Here is an 18,934-nt window from a genome sequence, read left to right as displayed (position 1 = left end):
AGAGCAATGGTAATGGTAAACCAAAAAATAAAGAAATAAAGACAATAAAGACAACAAGGACAATAAAGACAAAAACAAAAGTAAAACTGTGAATAAAAACACAGAGAAGGAGAAAGACAATGAGAAAGACAATGAGCGGGGGAATTTAAAGCAGCAGGAACAGGCCAATGAGCGTCAGCAGTACCACCAGCACCACCACCACCAGCAGTTCCCAAACACTGCAGATAAATCCAATGACCAGGCTGATGAAAAGGTGGAATTAATGGCCAAAAAAGCTAAAAGGTTACAAACCATTAAAAATCTGAAGGCTGCAGCAAAGACAACTGGCCTGCCTGCTGAAACACAACCAAGGATTTCCAATATATTTGCCCCACTATCAAAGGAAACCACGAATTATGACAACAAAAAGGAAAATAAAATTGACAACCAAAATTGGAACCAACAAGCTATTACATTGGAAGCATTTCATAGAAGGGCCCCAAAAGATCAAGTAAACGAAGGTGGTACAAGCTCAGTTACAGGCTCAGACCCATCTAGCCAAGAACTCGATCGTACCTGCTCTATGGGACAAACCACTATTAGCGGCAAAATGTTACAATCGGAGAATGATGATGTCTCGGAGGGATCAAACTCCGATATCTATGAAACCGGAATGTCTATTTCTAGTGAGAATGAGAATGAAGAGATCAACGCAATAAACGAGGAAGAAAAACCGGATGAAGTCACGGTAGAAATGTCCGATCAAACAAGTACAAAAGAAAATAAAGAATCTGGCCGAGATACGATTCCAAGAAGGAAATTGGAAAAGAAGAGATCAAAACATAGAAGATTTCACAATCCAATAGACGATGAAACTACGGATCAGGGGAGCAATCTCGACCAAGCAAAGAAAAAATCCAGGCATACACGGAAAAGCTTAACCCCTAAATCTGCAGGAGATGTAGACTGTAAATTGCCGTACAATGGGGGACCGAAAAGGGTACAAACAGATCGTTTAGAGATCCTGGTAATCCGGAACTCCTTGAAGAACCATCATTGAGTGAGGTACTGAAGTCGATCAAGGATTTTCATTCAGATGTAAAAATTGATAGCCAAAGGAATCATGATGCTATACAACAACTTCAATGCGCAATTCAAAAAGTCGGTAATACGTGCTCTGAGATAGTGGACAGAATTGCGTCGGTTGAAAGCCGCACTGAAAATCTCGAGACAGACGTCGCAAAACTACAAATTGGGGGCAAGGCCCAGGCCGGTACTATTGCAGATTTAATGACAAAAGTAGAAGACCTCGAGAACCGTGGCAGAAGAAATAACCTTCGGATTCTGGGAATTCCAGAGGGGGCAGAGGGGAGCGACCCAAAGGGTTTTATAATCAATCTCTTAAAAACTGCCCTGCCTGAACTCCGAACATGGGAATTGGACCGTGAAGTTCAACGTGCCCATCGCTTCCCTCTACTGCCTCCCAAACACTCTCAATGAGCAAGTCAATACCCACGTGCCCTTTTGGTCTGTTTTGGAAATTTTCTTTTGCGAGAAGCTATATATGACTTGGCTCGACCAACGAGCAAAAGAGAATATCAAGGATTCATGTTTTTTGCTTGCCCGGACTTTGCCCACGCAACGGTGGAACGCCGCTAGAGGATGCAGCAACTTTTTGCCCCGTTTGAGCAGATTGGAGCAACGGTCTATCTGCAAAATCCAGCATGGCTAAGAATAATCTATAAAGGAATATCTAAGAACTTCACAAGCGAGATTCAAGCGGAGGCTTATCTACAAGAACTGTCAGATCCAGAAAAATCGGGGGGGGAAAAATAAGGATAATTAGTTGTGTACATCGAATAATATCATAAGATTAGGGGAATCTACAACCGAGACTAGTCTTAAAACTCTAAAACTTTAGCCGTTTTCAATTTTTCATATGCAACTTCAGTTCAGGTGACCACAGCGAGCAGTGATGCTCGGATCACTCGGACGCCCACACTTGGGTGCCGGATGACCCAGGAAGTCTCAAGATATGGCGGGGGTTGGTGGGGAGGGGTCTTTAGTGGTAGGGGGGGTGGACATACAGGTATGATAATAGGGTAGAAGCTTCAGCTCGATCTTTATGTAAGAGAGCTAGTCCAGAAGACGTGACAGATTCAATAGGTACTAATGGTTAAGTTGAACATTTTGACAATTAATATATGTGGGTTAAACGATATACATAAAAGACAAAGGATTGCAATTGGTTTAAAATCCATCGGAGCAGACAGTCTGTCTGCAAGAAACTCATGTTGAGGGGTCCCAAATACATTTACTAAAAACACTAGGATATAGAGTTATTACTGCTACTACCCAACAGAATAAAACTAAAGGGGTAGCTATCTTGGCAAGGGGTGGTGGAGCCCAGTTTGTGAGATGGGCAGCAGATAAATCTGGCCGATGGGCCATCGTGGAATGCATCTATGATAAGGGGAATAAACTTACGATCTGCTCTGTATATGGCTGTGTCACTGACGATCCCGATCTGTTGAACTTTTTATCAAACGAATTATCACATTGGCCTGTCCCGCTGATTGTATGTGGTGACATTAATTTAAATCTCCCGTCCAAGTGGACTTCTGCCCACAAATTTAGCTACCAGGGAAGGAAACCAAAAACATTTAGAGCACTCTGGGATCTCTGTAACACTCATGCGATATCTGACTGCTGGGAGATCAAATTCCCAACCGATCCTGGGTATACTTTTTTTTCTCACCCCCATTTTAAATTTGCAAGATTGGATAATTTTTTTGTGTCAGACGTAATTATATCCCACTGTTCGATAGCTCGATTACCAAGGGTTTTTTCTGACCATAATCCCCTAATTATTAATATAGATATGGGGGAGCAGCCAAGAGCCCGCAGCGATTGGACATTTGAAAGGGCTTTACTGACCAACGCAAAATATTGTAATCTTATGGAAAATTGGATTCCTGACGTTCTAAAATATAACCTAGGGAGTGCTCCCCTAGAGGTGGTCTGGGATACATTAAAGGCCGGAGTAAGGGGAGAAACCCTTAGATTCTCCATTAAACACAATCAGGAAGCAAAGCAAGATCTAATCAAATTACATGATAATCTCGCTAGCAAAGAGGAAGAACTGATGATAGCCGTTCAGGGCGATGGTAATATAGAAGGTGCAGTAAGAAAAGTTGTAATTGCAAAAAACCTAATAACAGAAACACTCACCACAAAAGCAATAATCAAAGCCACCGTGAACAGGGAGAAAATCTATGAGCTTAATGAGCAGGTAGGACAGCAACTAGATGTCTGCATAAGACAACAGATTAGCGCCAATACAATCACAAAAATTTGAGACCCTATTAAAGGCATGACCTGCGACTCCAACGAGATTAGAGATGCGTTCCATAGATATTATGAAGATCTATACACTGAGACCGGGAAAAAACAATCTAAAATAGATGCATATCTGGACCTTGGTACAGGGCTTCAACTACCCGAAACCGACAAAGACAAACTTGCAGAATTACCACAATGGATCGAAATTCTCCTGTCTATAAATAGTCTCCCAACCGGAAAAGCAATGGGCCTAGATGGAATTCCGGTCGAATTCTATGCTAAATTTAACAAACAACTAAAAGAAATTCTAGCTAAATTGGTAATGCAGGTATTTCAGGGAGGGCGAGCACCTGAATCATGGAATCAGGCCAAAATTATCGTTTTTCTGAAAAAGAATAAAGATCCAACGGAATTAGGGGCTTACCGTCCCATTACCTTGATAAATAACGATGCAAAAATATATTCCAAATTACTCGCTAGTCGATTGGCCCCGGTAATTCACAAAATTATTTCCGTAAGGCAGCATGGATTTGTTCCTGGTAGATCTACCCCCGATCACATCCAGAGGGTGATCACACTCTTTGACATAGCAGACGTCACAGGAGACCCTATGGCACTTATTCTTTTAGATGCCGAAAAAGCATTTGATAGGGTCTCCTGGAAATATCTATGGACCGCTATGTCGAGGAGTGGGATCGGGGAGGCATTTGTCAATGCGATTCGTAAGATGTATTCTAACCCAGAAGCTGTGGTCTCGATAAATGGAGAAAACTCAGCCACAATAAAAGTATCAAGAGGTACAAGGCAGGGGTGCCCCTGCTCCCCTCTGCTATTTGCCATATTCATTGACCCGTTCATCCACATACATCAATAATGCCAATAAAGACTATTAATGGTGAAACTAAGTCCCTAGCATATGCCGACAACATCGCTATAGTTACAGCCGATCCTAAAAAATCTGTAGAGGCAATGGAACAAGAGGCAAATAATTTTGGCGAAATCTCGGGGTACAAACTGAACCAGACTAAAACTCAAATCTTAATTAATAGTAATAGTAATCTTGTGGATGAAAGGGTAACGGATAAGGCAATGTATCTTGGCGTCAATCTTACTGCTAATTTAAACAACCTGGTTAAACTTAACATGGTTCCTCTAATGAAACAAACGGAAAAAAGTCTAAAAAAACTGCATAATCTACATCTTACAATTATAGGAAGATGTAATCTAATTAAAATGGTATATCTTCCTAGATTTTTATATTTTTTTCGTACTATTTGTTTGAACTTTGAACCGCTAATATTTAAGGAAATTGATAGTATTTTTTCTCGCTTTATATGGAGTTATGGGAAAATCCGTAGAGCTAATAGATTTATTACTCTACCAATAAATCGAGGAGGTCTGGCACTCCCCAACCTTAAAACTTACTGGTGCGCAACAATCCTTAAGTATAGTAGCCAGTTGTTAAGGAATAATCAGGAGGATTCTTTAGAGAGATCTGTTCCAACTCCTCAGGAACTTATTTTAGGTAATCTAGCGGGCGCACATTTGTGGCGATTGACTTATGACTGCCATTTTAAGGAAGTGCGCTTCAAAACTCTAAAAGGTATCTACGCTGCCTGGAATGACGTCCGTAAACACCTAGGGCTAGGTCGGTTTTCGTACTACACTACTCTTATATGTAATAAAAATCTCCCGGAGATCTTTTCTGACATGTGCATGACTCGGTGGACCAGACTTGGCATAGTCCAAGTCGGTTCTCTTTATGAGTCAGCTGGTCTTACCTCATTTGAATCTTTAAAACACAAATTTGGCCTAGAAAATAGGGACTTCTTTAAATACTTACAGGTTAGGGACTATATCATGAAAAAAGGGGGGGTAGGGTAGCTTTTCAGAAAAATGAATTAATAGAATCTATTGTTCAATGTAGTAATGTAAAAATCGGGACAATATACACCAAGTTAACCGCCGGCTTCCCGGATGATATGGATCAACACACCGATAACTGGCAGAATAAACTCAGAATCTCAATTATATCTATCCAAAACTCACTTCAGCTATCCCAATCGATATTGATGTCCTCAAAACTGCAAGCACAATTCTATAAATCTCTTTTTCTTCCATATCACACCCCGTATAAGTTAGCCAAATGGAGCACAGGTAAAGGGACATTTTGCCCCAGATGTACGATTCCAGAAGTAGACTTAATACATATGTTTGCTACATGTAGGGCACCATGTACCATCAGACGCGAGATATCTACTTTTTTCTCTGAAATATTTGAGGCACAAATTGTAATTACAACATCGGAACTAGTATTGGGGTTTGATAGTGCGAATCACCCTGATAACATGAAGGGACTTCTCTTTGTCTCTATGGCGGTGCTTCGAATCTGTCTCGCTTCTGCTTGGCTGGATACTGCTCCCCAATCGTTCCAACAATGGCAGGCCCGATTACTTTCAACATATAGCTTGGAGAAAGCAATATATAGCAGGAAGGGGTTGAAAAAGAAAAAGAAGGGTTTAGAAATTTGGTACCCACTTACGCAATGGATCGAAAGTCTAGGACAGTAAGTTCTTTTTTATTACTTTAATGAAAATATTTATAGTTTTGTTTTCAGGGTTTAGCTACTCGCCAAGTTCAGTTTATTTGATGTTAGTCGATATGGACAATAATATCGTGTAATCATGCCTGTATTGGAGTGGGTGGAGGGTGGGGTGCTCCAAAAATGCTATGAAAAATTATGTGCAATAAAGAATAAAAAAAAAAAAAGGAAAATCAACAAAAAAAATGTGATAACTACTAAAAATTAAAAACATATATTTACAAAAATACTTATAGAAAAAAGTAGATCACACATTTTAAATACATACTAAAATATATAACACTAATTAAAAAATCGATATTTTGAACAACTATATTTTTGCAAATGATATTAATGACTTCAATATTTTTTTAATGATATGTCTTACCTTAAAGTCGATATTCTTAACCACAATATTCTTGCTGTCGATATTGCTGTATCACGATATTTCCAACTCGATATTTGTGTAAGTCAACATTTCCAACTCAATATTTTGTCTGCATACCGCATGGTATGCTTTTTTATATGAACATCAGGTTTTCCAGCATGGGGAGGCTGTGGGGGGACGTTTCATGCATAGGGGATATCTGCTCCTCACCAGGGGTGTTAGGTCCGTTAAATGCTTGAGAGAAGGCCTGGGGTGTACTGTCATGGGAGGAGTGTGAAGGAGACGCAACATATTGTCCTCAGATGGCTGTGTTAGGGGAGGTGAAATATGTGGCTTGTTGTCTAAATTCTGGTAACGGGCAATCCTCAGGCGGAAAGTGGGAGGTACAATGCTAGCCGGACCTGATGTTGCCTTCAGTCTTTTGGCCTATGAGCCAATAATGCACTCCCCTCATCCATGTCTTCCTCCGGGATAAGCACCTGCTCATCTACTTCCTCCTCATGCTTGTCTTATTGAGCAGTGCTGGCTACTGACATTGCTGTTTGAATGAGGATCGGATTCCCTCCTCTGATTGCCCACTGCCCTCCTCTGGTGGATGGTTCAGCTTCATCAAGATACTAATTGTCCCTAGCACTTGACAGAGGCTGTAACATATAAAGTATTTGCCATAGTATATCATGTGCTACAACACAAATGTTTGAACACATTGTCTTTGCATCTATCTAAAGTTCTGAAGTTCTGCATGTGATCTCATTTGTGTAAACCTACACGTGACAGCTTACACTGTACTAATGAGGTGTTAAATGAAGAAGTGCAATGCAAAATCACACTCACCAGCGCCAGCAACAAAACAGTGTGGTATTGAGATCCCCTGTGATATTAGCTGCTGAACCTGGCTCCTGATTGTATGGCAGAAGACATGATTCTCGATCCAGCAGCTTCAGAAGGAAGTGACACCTTAATTAAAGTTCAGGATAAATAATAAGTGTAAATGCAAAGTAAACACAGACATCACTAATTTTGTTGGGAACATATCACACATCAACATTAGATGCTTAGAATAAGTGGCTATATCTGCAAAATTACATTCGCAATGAATTGGTTAATGGGAAATAATAGTTTACGACACTATATGGCACACTTACCTGACAGAGCGATGATACTGGGTCTGACTGATACAGCCAGTAGGTCTCCCAAATCCCTGGATGAGGTACTTTGGATGATTCAGGTACTCCTAACAGCAACTGTAATGAAACAAGCATATCCATATTTCAGTACAAAAGCTGATGTGTATTATTTTGTATCTGTCATTTGAATACACTCTCAACACAGTTAGTGTTACTCCTCTTCGGATGAGACAATAAAAACAATTAGGTACATACTTTATTATTTCAGTTTAAATTCAGAGTCAAACTTTCGTTAGCCAACATGTTATGAAGTATTATACTCTAAAGAACCATATCTAAACATATGGAGATGAGTGACAACAGGAATATTTGACTCACACCAGATACTGTTAACATGCCATTCAATATATTAGACTATGAGCTTTATATAAAGTTATATGTAAGTGATCTTACCAGGGTCTACCATCCACCCAGTGGTGCCTGGCCATTTGTCACACCCGTATGCAGAGGTCACTGTAGTATGTGTTGTCCTCGCCAACGTCACAGAACCTAAAATGATAGGATATTGATTTAGTTGTCTATCTAGTTGACATATGTTAAAACCAACATATACTAGTTAAGGTCACAAGTGAGAAATAAATGATGGATATTAAGAAAAAAATCTATAGGTTGTTTGATTGAAATCACCAGCAGAGATTATTAGCTGTTTCTGAAGAAGAAATTTGAAGTTACAATTTGTAGTACTTAGGACTCTGGGACTGTAATGTGTGACATCATGAATATTTGCACAAACTTGATGTGACTCTCATAGTCACATTGGCGTTTCATATTAAATGTTTTTCTAATAAACTCATTGTCTAACCATCACATATTACCTGGCACCACAATAAGGTCAGCACAAATGGGGCCGCTCCCATTTAAGTGACCTAAGTGCTACAGGCTTTATTTCGTGAGTGCAGGCATCTCACAAAAAGTGAAGGACTGGTCTCACACACCACCTGGTGTCATGCTTCTTCATTGACCAGTCCTTGCCCCCTAAAAAATTAGGGGTCCCCGCCACCGTAGGGGAGCCAGGGACATACCGCAAAAGTTGCGGCGGTCTCACCATGTAAATTAGGATGCTCCCGCCACACTGGCGGGCGCATCCTGGCCCCTTAACATAGCAGGTGGATCTACCGGCTGCAGACCTACTCGCAGTGTAAATGGACTGTGCACAGCATTCCCATGCACTACATGGCAGGCACCACGTGGTGCCTGCCACGTAGTGCATAGCAACCCCCCAACACCATGGGGGCACGCTACGGGCCACCAACAGCATAGACCGCGAGTCTTTCCATGGCGGCAATGCCGCCATGGAAAAGCTCATTGCCGCACTTATCATAATATGGATGGCGGTGTCTCAAAGACACCAGCACCATATTGTGATCTTTTTCCACCCGGTCGAAAAGTCGACCGGCGGAAAACCGGTGGACAGTCTTTCCGTACGCTGGGGTTCCACCCACCATACTAATATGGCGGGGGGAAATGGGTGGCGGGCGGAGGGAAATGTAGGGCGGATCGCCACCACCATGTGGGTGGTGGCGATCTGCCCTACATCGTAATCAGCCCCTTGGTTTGGTAGAGGGCGGGCATACACCTGACGACAGGGATGCACCTTACTAAACTAAACTGGGGGCCCTTACAGACAAAAAGTGATTTAAACGGCCATTATAGATGTCAAGTTAATTTTAATATGGCTGGCATCTATATGGTAATTAAAAGCAATTGTCGGTGTGTTGGGGATTCTATTGTCCCCTCACCGTGGTCAGTGTGGTCGACATGTTTCTGCCAGTTGGCCCAGTAGGGTTTGTGTCATTCAACAGGGCCTTAAGAAATGAGGCGGGCTCCACTCTTACCAGACTGAAGTGAGAGGTTTCCACTGTGTGGGGTGATCGAGATCACGCTCCACTATGATGTGACAAGCAGCATCATTGATTTTAATTACCATATACATGCCAGCCATATTAAAATTAATTTGACATCTATAGTGGCCTTTTAACTCACTTTTTGTCTGTAAGGGCCCCCACTTAATTTAGAAGTGCATCCCTGTCATCAGGTGTATGCCCGCTCTCTACCAAACCAAGTTTCTAGAGGGCGAGCACTTTTTGTGAGAAGCCTACACTCACGAAAAAAAACTGTAGCACCTAGGTCACTTAACTGGGAGCGGCCCCATTTGTGCTGAACATTATATGTTGGAGGCTGCCGGTTCCTAGTACCCTGTGCCTCTGGTTCCCTTCCCCCCGATCACCTCTGGGTATTGTGGTTACACCACAATAAGGTTGTCAGTCACAGGTAGCCTTTTGCAGCAGGTGAGGGAGTACGATGGAGAGGGGGTCCTTCTCAAGTGGTGTGAGATGTAGACTGGTCCCAGTTTGTCCACCAGAGAGAGCTCTGACACCTCTGTACTGGTGATGATAGAGGCTGGTTCCAGTTGGCCCCCAGAGAGAGCTGGCCACCTCTATTCTGATGTACCTCTCCTTCATCCATCTCCTCTCATCCTGCCACTTATTTTTGATGTCAGTGATGGTCCAGATATCCTCCCCAATGCACTGATTGCATTAGCCAACGACTGCCATGGGGCTGCCTTCTGTGTCGCACTGCTGAAGAATGGAGGAAGACCCTGTAGCTTTTTGTTGTTCTTCACTACAAATTGAACTATCGTCTGGATCTCCTCCTATGTGAAAGTTTTTCTTCCTCCTGATATTCAACATGGTGGTACGTGGCAGATGGAAAAAAAGGTACAGAGCAGCCAGATGAAGTATGTTTTTGGAACGAAACAGAGACTTGTATGTTTGCTGCTTTTATCTGGTTTGCAGTGCATGGCTTGCAGGTGGAATCAACTGTATGCAGATGTATGTTATTACACTTTCCCCACCACGAGTGAGGGGCTTCTGGGCCGAGTGCGGAGATAGTGCCCTGAGTGCGGAACCTCTACCTCGTGTGCATAACTTTTGGTGTAAGCAATACTTTTGGTCTAACGTTACCTTTGTGAATCTGGCCCCTAGTATTCTTAACAGTCAGTTCCCCAGCAAATTAGAGAACATAACTTGGAGTGCCAAAGATTCTTTCTGCATGAGCAGACGGGCAACCATATGAAGAGGAGTAGGATCTGTCTGCTGTCTGATTGAGCTACTTCTGCAGAAGTAAGCTGCCTATAGAAGATTCCAGTCAACCTGCCTGGAACAAAAGGAGCGGAGACTAGAATGAAATTACCTTTGCAACTCCTGCACTGCGAAAACCTAGGGGAAGGAAACTTGGTGAACCCTCCTCCCAGGCTCACAGAATGCATGTTTCTGTTAGGCCCCAAACCGGGCCTTGAATCTTAATCTGTTTATCTGCCCTAGCCTGGGAGCGTTTGGTGGTGTTGCCAGAGTGAAAGGAAGGTTTGAAACCCCTTAGCCACGGTCTGCATTGTCCATTTACTGGCATGAACTGCACACAGTGAGTCCCATTGCTGCTGAACCCATAACAGAATGACAGGTTGTGTGTATAATCTTCTGAATGCACAGACTACTTTTACAACTTAACCAAACTTTTCAATCACTGCGAGTGTACAACAATGAGGGCAGCTCCATCAAACTGATGTCATTGATCCCCAGGCCATAACCACGGTGGCCCAGGGACCCTGGAACATGGGCTCGAAGGGACAACGGCAGTTCACCTTTGGACTACCATTTCACCTACTGTTGGAGCCTTTAGGGTCCTACCCCAGCCCTTAAGGGGCCAAAAGGTCACCAGAGAACATTTTAAGCACTGACTGAGCACATATGACTTTGCTTATACTTTGTAAAAACATGTCTCTTTGATTCATCAGTGCAAGGGTGATTCCAAGATAAATGGATGGTAACTCCAGTAAAAGAACCACGTATTTTTATTTTACTATAATTTATAGAGTATTTTTACACTGAATGGTTTCTTGGCGCTGAGGTCCACAAACCAAGGGGCATATCATCAAGGCGGCGATAAAAAATTATCGCCGCTTTTGCGGCCGTTTTCATCCGAAAAGTGGCGATAATTTTATCGCATTAGCAAGGGCACGCTATCGCGTGAATCCTTGCTTTAGCGCCCTTTCCTGTTACTCCCACCTTTGCATCTCTAATGAGATGCAAAGTAGGCGTTCCAGCTCAAAATAACTGGAGAAATGTGGCTAAGCGACATTTCTCCAATTATCAACCCACCTGTTTGAAGAGAGGGATTGACAGATAGTGCAAATTGGTAGATCTTAAATTCCTGTTGGGGATGTACTTTTGGATTTGGAATTTTATGAAGGCTGGGCATTTCATGTGAAGCCATTTGAATATGATGCAGCAAGTTTTGTAGGCAAATCTCTGAGCAACCGGGAGCCTGTGAACATTTTTCATCACTGGGAAAATGTGGCAGTGTCTGGAAAGTTGGTAGATCAGTCGAACTGCATGGTGTGTGACCATTTGGAGATTACGAGTGAGGCATTTGGGGAGGCCCAGGTAGGGGGAATTGGCATAGTCTATTCGAGACATGACCAGGGCAAATATGACTTGCCCTAATGCCCCTGCAGTAAGAAATCTTCTTATGTTCTTAATTCTGCAAAGGTGTAGGGAGAATGATGAGATCACAGATTCAAGTTGAGGTTTCATGGAGATTTTATTGTCTATAAGAACACTGATGCTCTTTTCCGACTTTTTGGGTGAACTGAGTACCAAAAGGAATGTCACAAAGAGATCAAGCTTATTTTTGTTGATAACTATCAATGTTTTGTCAGAGTTTAGTTTTAAGTGGTTGCTGTTCATCCTATCCCGAATGGGCAACATTGTACCCAGAAAGAATTCCTTAAATTCTGGAGTCTTACTGATTGTAAAAAGTAGTTGTGCATCATAAGCCTTTATTTTTTTAAGGGTATGCACCAGGGGGTAAATATATATTGAAATGGAAGGAGAAAGGGAGGAACCCTGAGGCACCCCACAATTCAGCTGAACTTTGGGGAACTTTGGATAGATTGGGATCTATTTTTTAGATAAGAGGCGATCCATTTAATTGCCGAGTCTTGCAGCCGTGCTTCCTTGACACAATCCACCAAAAGATATAGTCATAAATGTCAAAAGCTGCCAAGATGTCTAGGAGGACGAGGGCTTGAATAGAGCCTTCAACCATCTCCTCCCACATGTCAACCACGACCAAGAGGATGACTGCTTCCGTGGAATGCACCGGAAGGAAGCCTGCTTGGCAGGGTTCAAATAATGTGACTCTTCTAGAAAGGAGCAGAGATGACGACCCACGTGTGCTTCCAGTACTTTTGCTAGGTAGGGAAGTAGGGATATGAGACAGTCCATTTTTAAGTCAAGGGGGTCCTCACCTATTTTCTTTTGAAGAGGTACCACTATTGACTGTTTGAAAGAACTGGGAACATTTCCTTGACTGACAGACAAATTAAGTAAGAAAATCGCTCGGTCAGGAAAAATAGTCTAGAGGTATTCTGTGCCAAGTTCACTGAAGTTTAACTATTACAATTTGCAGCAGGGGAGCAAGCTGCCCACACGAATCCCACACAGAAAAATGTTCAATCAAAGAAAGTAGTGCTACAACAGACAACACTTCTGCTGCACTGGTGTAAGCCTTAAGGTTGCTAACAGCAATACTAAACATAGTTTAGTTTTGTCTAAAGTACTCCATTTTAAACAAATCAAAACAATATTGAAAGTATTATTCCAATTTATTACAAGATAAATGTCATAAAAATGTAATACACTTTATCCAAATATATGAGTGACAATTACAACATAAAATATGAATCAGTGGCCAATCTAATGGGTACAACCCACATATAAGCAACATAGATGGTACAAGAATTAGACAATAGATAATACGCCAAACAAAATTGTTTCTTTGTAAGACATGCCCAATTTGAAAACACAGCCAACACGTGTTTCTGTCTTGATTGACTTCCTCAGGGCTTAAAGAATCCCAAGTAGATACACCATCAAGAGGCTAGAGGTAGAGCAATCAAATTAAGATGCAAATAACGATAAAAACTGTATGTAATAGGTCTCAGTGTTCACTTTAATGCCGCCAGACAAGGTATATTAACTTCCAGTATAAGTTTCCACAAAAACAACCAAACTTTTTATTCTGTCAAAACATTATTAATGAATGATGATATCACGGATGTCCAAATCCACACTCGGATGCCACATGTTCGGAGTGAAGAAGTCATTGCTGAAGTTTCTAAACCACCTCCTCTTCAGACACAAATAAGACTTTATGGTTGTCATTGCCTTTGATGGTGAAGTAAGCTAGGCATGACTAGAACAGAACAAACACTGCTGATGAGTAAATCTGAATTTCCATACACCGAAGAAGAGAAGATCGAGACTATAACCTCCCTGATGTGTGGGTGCGACTAATTTACAGTATCTCTATTATCGCTCTAGATTTTTCACCTTTTTCTGGGTCCTATTTTTGTTGGAATTAGGACTGACGTTCTGTTACGCTGCTAATGGGTGCCACGGCACTTGTTTTCCAGCCATGAAAATGCACCAATGGGAATTAAATCTCATATGTGAACTGCAGTGTGAATTTACATCACTTACATATGATAAAAAATATATCCGGGTCTGATGGCTTAGGGGACTAAAGTGTCCACTGTAGGGGCCTGTGTTTGACCTCATGGTCACAAGTTCAAATCTTGGCAGGTCCACTCAGCCTTTCTTCGTTCTGAGGGCAATAAAATGAATACCATTGAGTTGGGCAATAATAAACATCTGTTATTCAGCACCAAAATACTCTTGGATTTGCGTGTGCTTTACAAATATACATGTTACAATTCAGCTGCAATGTGCTCTAGTTGAGCTTCAGTTTAAAGGCACTGCATTAACACATGGCAAGGAGACATCTCTTTGTCATGAAAGAACCTATTTCATATATTAATAAGAATTACCTAATTTGTACCTTGTCAGTACACAAGGAATTGTGCCTAATTTATAAAAAAGTGTCACACTTTTGGCCTGATTATGATGTCGGTCGGATTTGCCTCTGACCTATACATCACGGATTCGGACCGGCCGACCTCTGGTCAGCGTTCCCGACCGCAGTATTACAATGTGACCACAACTGCTAGATGCCCCCAAAGTTGCTTTAAGACAGGCTTTCCTTGAGCCCATCGGTAGCCAGCCGTAATGATCAGCCGGTTTGAATTCTGACCGCCTAGATTGAAATTTGGTGGTTGGAATTGAAACAGATGATGTTGGTCAGAAAGCTTCCGACAACAGGTGTGTTTGAAGGCTTTCTAACCGACATCAAAATCAGGCCTGATGTATTTAAAAGGTATGCTGTCATAGAGGCTGAAAGCCTAAAAGCTATTTCACTATGTAGGTCACACTGGTTTTTTAATAGGCCTGGCCATGTTATGGTAAAATATCAAACATCTCTGCCTGGGAAAATGCTGGCAAACTCTTTCAAAGTTATTTCTTATTTATTTTCAAACTTGGATTGAAATAAGAGTTTTGAGAACTCGGGTAGAAAAGTACATTTCTAACAATTTGATTTAGGCTCGCTGAGCCTCAACTGGCTTAAAAACAGTTCAGCCACTCATCTCATCTCCAAAACTAAAATACAAATTCTTGACTTGGACAGTTAACAACCCTAACCCTGACAAACAATGATCTGCCTCTGAGTCCAGAAAGGACAGGGATGTGTTAACTGCTGACAACTACACAGAAATTAACTATCTGGGAGGAGCCGGAACAGTCACCAAAACAAATGATAGGTTTAGCAGTACCACCTATGACTTGGAGATGTGAAGAAGGGCTCCTATTTATTCTCAGGAGCCTCCTACCAAGCCAGACTCCAATCACAGTAGGTGAAAGAACCCGTTAGGAGGTGAGCTCATCTAAATAGGAGGATGGGGACTGTGAGAAAATAGTTAGGACTGCATGGCACAGTTTCCCCAACCAATGGATAGTGCACAGAATAAATTAGTACATCTACGGCAATTTCCACAGAACATTCTTCTGGAAAGATGCTACCTGAGGAAGAAGACCCAGCTGGCGGAAAACACACGATTCGTGCTGGAAGATGCAGATTTGTTCAAGGAGTCAATGCCTCTTGAATCCTGATTATATGAAGAAGCAATTCACCAACTACACATTTCTTTGAGTCCTGTATTTTGAGGAAAAAACCAAGTGATACTCCTGGGTTAATTGGGTATATTTTACTTGTACCCTTTTGATTTATTATTTTCAAATTTTGAAAATAATAAATCAAAAGGGTACGAGTAAAATATACCCAATTAACCCAGGAGTATCACTTGGTTTTTTCCTCAAAATAGAGGACTCAAAGAAATGTGTAGTTGGTGAATTGATTCTTCATATAACTATAACCTATGGTCCAACCGACTACACGTCCCAGGACCTGACTCCCCCTTTTTCCATCTTGAATCCTGATGGCACCAAAGGACTAGAACTGCTATGTAAGGTCAAGTGATTGACCTCAGGTGTGTCTGCTTCAGGAACACTAAAAGCAGAAGGACTGCTGCTCCAAGACAGCCCAGCTGGCCACAGAGGACTTGTGCAGGAAACCTGAGTGGATAGAGACATGGTGCCTTGAAGCCTGCCCTGAGGAGATAGGGGCTGCAGCACTGACCATAGTAAATGCTCTCAACAGTTGTTGAAAAGTGGGACTTAGTCATTTTTGCTACCTGTTAAGGACCGGGTCATAGTGCTAGGGCATGCCAAGTGATATCACACCCAAGGCGGGCAAGGAAATCAAGTTGGTTGCACTTGTGGCTTTTGGCCACTATGAAAACGATTTGAGACGGACCTCATGTAAAAAGTAGCTGGTGTTGTTGAGCTCTGCCTGCTAACTGCTGCAAGATATGCTCCACGGGAGAATTTTAACTTTCAAAATAGTGAGTCAGGGCCTGATATAAATGTAGGCGTTTGAGCCATCCTCTTCTAGGACAATAGAGTAAATTGCTCTTTTGCCCTGGCAGAGGTACCGACTGCCAAATGTTAAAATGTTCATTCAACAATTGACAGGAACTGTCATTAAGGCGGTTCCTGCAATGTATTGAAACGGTGCCATACGGCTTTGTCAAACATGGTGAGGCTGTACGGCAAACGTACATTTTGTTTTATATTGAAAAACAATATCCCAAAGTGTGATTATGTTTTTGAAAATAAAAAAATCAAACCCCCTACCCTCCCCCACCCCCTCGCGCTGGGAGTTAGCTCTCATGGCAAGGGGGAAATATTTAAGTTTTCACGGCCCCTTGCCGCCAGGGTTTTCCTGGTGGGACTGGTAGTGAAAACTGACCTGTACGTCTGCCCATCTAAATTAGGTGGTGGGCATACAGATCAACCTCCGAAGGCCCTTATTCTCCTTGACTGCACCTCCACCTGCCAAACTATGAAATGACCTCCAAGTTGACAGTCATTTCTTAAAACATTGCCAGGAACCACCACAACAGCTGGCAGGGCAGGACTGGCTACCAGGCGTTTTGGTGTGCTGCTAAGCTGGGGGCTGATTTCACTGCAGTGAGGGCTGATTTCGTTGATGGAGACCTGTGTGTGCTTCTAAATAAACAAAGTAAAATGAACGACTTAAGCACACGCAGGTCCCTATCAACGAAATCAGCCCCGCAGCTTGGCAGCACACCAAAACGCCTGGTAGCCAGTCTGGCCCTGACAGCGGTTCCTGTCAATTCTTAATGCAGTTTGACACACAGCTCCGTCAAGTATGATGGAGCCATATGGCAAACTGTTTGGGTTTTTTTTTCAAAAGGAAAATCAGTAAGCAGAATTTTTTGTCAATTAATAGAAACAATGCTCCGCTCGCCATGGGAGACCTCTTCCATGGCGATGGGAGCATTTTGTTGTTTTCACTACCCCTTACCGCCAGGGTGACAGGCAGTGAAAACTGACCTCTAACTCTCACACTCTAAAATAGGTGAGATGAATTAGAGGTCTCTCTCTGATGGCCCTTAGTCTGTCGGGCATCGGAGGGGTTTAATCATGGAAGAGATGAAGTAGTCTCCGCCATGATTAAACCAAAGGTCTGTTTACATTTAAATCAGGCAGGTAGATGACAGTCTTTGCAGTATGGATACTCCCTCGCCGTTACAATGGAGTATCCATACTGCCAAGATATAAATCATGACCTTAGTCCGAAGGCGGATACTTTGACCAGGATAACCCGCTCTGTGTATCTAATCTCCAATCTATTGCGTTCGGTCTGTAATTGTGCCTATGTCCTGTTGTTTTCAATAGAGCATTACTTTTTCTATGTGCTTTTTGCCATAAAACTTTAAGAATTCGTATCTCCAGTTCTACTTGACCTGTTTTAATGCTATTGCAGCCTTTTGCTCATTAACGTTTTTTTTTTTAGTTATGTAAATGGGTTTGGGGGTTTTATTGTATTGTGTTCGTCAGTATACATTTGTTGGTGCTGCTTGAACTTGACACACACTTCTCTGGGGATTGCCTACTGATCGTACCACAGCTATCAGCAGTTGAGCAGAGATTCTTTCAGAACTGTGTTTTGACCTAACCAGTTTATGTTTACTAAGCTGGTAGTTGTAACTTTCTCCAAAGTTAATAACCCGTGTTTTTTCAAAACAATATATGTCCCAATTGTTGATGTCTGCACAATGAATAACACATGTTTATTTGTATCTTATGTCTTTGTAGGACCCTACCATTGACTCTGACCAAGCATTAGGAACTGGTATAGTATTGTTGTTTGCACACTGAGTGGGTGTTGAAGCTGGCTATAGGTAACTTATAAAGGGCAATACAGGACCTGGGCCATGAAGAGAGCACCAGGCCTATCTGCTGGCCCTTATTGGGCTGAAACATGTCAACCTAAACCGGACACAAGCCACATAAAGGTGTGTCAAGTTTCCAATATTTAGTTTTAATCACCCCTTCACCACTCACTAATAAATGATGGAATAAAAACGGGCTGGAGTACATGGTTTTTAACCTTTATGATCCCTCACGAACATGCCTGAATTGTCCCTCTAATGATAACGAGGGCCACCAGGCACTAGAGCATTCTCTGGTGACCTCTCCGGGGTCCTCACTTCAGCTATTGGGACACAAATCATTCTGAAAAATGAATGAACTGAAAGCCTGACCTGATAAGTTTGATATATTGTGATTTTGTTGTTTGGGGCAGCCAAAGAGGTACGGTTTTTCCCTTAGGCAGGTTGTCTTTTTGGTGTGGATGACATCATTGGCGATGTTCAGTGATTTAAATTGGAGGTGGAAGCTACTTAAGATCTTTGATTGTGGCTGTACTTGCGACGCCTGGTCCCCAGCTGCGGGACAGCATGCAAGATGTCCTCGAAAATGAGTGGGAAGGTGGGCAAGTTACAATACAGGCACATATGTGTGTTAGGAGGAAGGGTATGATTCTGATTATGAGTCTTAGCTGTTGCTAGGCCTTCTGTGGTTTCTACTTAATGTGCTAATTAAAGATGAGTGAAGGATCATACTAGAAGCCCTG

At 42.2% G+C, this 18,934-nt stretch overlaps 1 protein-coding gene across 4 annotated transcripts in view; it reads right to left on the bottom strand.

Annotated features, from left to right (window-relative positions):
• LOC144826538 (uncharacterized) overlaps positions 1–18,934 on the bottom strand; it is a 1,868,758-nt gene that overhangs the window by 179,285 nt on the left and 1,670,539 nt on the right. The window lies entirely within an intron of this gene.

Source organism: Lissotriton helveticus, chromosome 3_2 (assembly GCF_964261635.1).
Source record: "Lissotriton helveticus chromosome 3_2, aLisHel1.1, whole genome shotgun sequence".
Taxonomy (NCBI): domain Eukaryota; kingdom Metazoa; phylum Chordata; class Amphibia; order Caudata; family Salamandridae; genus Lissotriton; species Lissotriton helveticus.
Note: the sequence above shows the minus strand (reverse complement) of the source record. Positions and strands in the feature narration are given on the sequence as shown.